Genomic DNA, 1,578 nt, shown 5'->3' with positions numbered 1-1,578 from the left:
TAGGTCACTTCACGTGCATGAGCTCAATTTTATCTATATGAAACACATGAACTAATGCCCTCTAGTGGTCAAAATGCATTCAGATTAGAGGCAGTCTTCAGGGTATAATAAATTAGCATATGAACCTCCTAGGTTTTGCTTTCAACTAAGAATACCAAGAGAACAAAGCAAAATTGGTGATAAAAGTAAATTGGGAAGTTGCTTAAAATGTCATGCCTTATTTAAATCATGAAAGTTTTTTTGGACTTGACTGTCCCTTTAAAGGAAGCATTAGAAATACTTTTGCAATAAACAAATGTTAGAATGTTGTATAAACATTTAAAATTCGAAACAAACGTGTTAAAATCTGTTTCATTTTTCGAATGTTGCAAAACATTTGCCCATCCCTAATTCTGACACAGTCATGCTTTTAATATTTATTTATTTTTTAAGAAAGATCTGAGCAACTTTTTTACTAGGCCAAAATACCTTTTGGTACATGGTACAGGGGGAGTGGAAATATACATAACTTTGAAATTTGTTAGAAAAAAATCTACTACTTATTTGAAATTCAGAGTAAATGCTATTGTATTGTCTTGTTATCTTGCATTTGTTGATTATGCAAATCTACTGTGTTGACTGGTCCTTTAAGCTGTACACATGAAAAAATATTAAGTCATATCTCATCAGACTCTTGTGACTTAGTTCCTGCTTTGATGAAGCAAAAAATAACTCGGCTTTCGGACTTGGGTTCAAGAGAGGAATACATACCCCTCCACATTTCTCTATATGAGAAAAAGCCATACTCATTTGAGTAATGGTGGAGATAAATGAATGAGATTAAAATCCTTCATTTCATAAAAATGATTGTATAGAAAATTTGTATACTCATTTTCCCTAGAGCACCAATGCACCAGGGAACTGTAAAATCAATTTCTGCTTAATGTGTTTACAATAACTTGTTATACCAGCTGCAGAGTTTCAAATGTATGAAATTACACCTTTAGGTATATTTTTGCATATGAAATAGCCCGGCTACTTGAAACAACAACCCAATGAAATTGGTTGAGCTGGCAGGGAAAGCAAACTTCATCATGTTATCTGTCTAATTTTTTACACACGTTCTCCTTATCTTCTTTTTCACTGTTTACTGAAAGGCCAATACTTCAGGCCTTATGATCTAAAGTTCTTGGCTCAGGTGAGATGATCTTAAAGACCTTGTCAGTAGGGCGAGGTCCCTTAAATCATTTTTAAAAATGCAAATTTTGGATTAAGAGATGTTTATCTAGTTATGCCGGACCCTGGATGTGAAGGAAACACTCCTACATTACAATATAATGTCTAAAAAAACAATCCAAAGAGTCTGAGGGATTTCTTTCCATGCCGGCAAGCTTTTAATCATCGGGCGCTTAGAGAGAACATGGGAGAATTAACATTTTAGTATCTCTCTGATACAGACACCAACTGAGAGCATTATTTTATCTAAATCGTCTTCTTTACATGTTTGTTTGTTTGTTTTTAAACAATTTAAATTCAGAAATCAGCTATTTCAAATGAGAAAATAAAGTTAAAGAAGCTATTTGTAAACAATTTAATACA

The sequence above is a fragment of the Bombina bombina genome, chromosome 7, assembly GCF_027579735.1.
Source record: "Bombina bombina isolate aBomBom1 chromosome 7, aBomBom1.pri, whole genome shotgun sequence".
Lineage (NCBI taxonomy): Eukaryota > Metazoa > Chordata > Amphibia > Anura > Bombinatoridae > Bombina > Bombina bombina.
Note: the sequence above shows the minus strand (reverse complement) of the source record.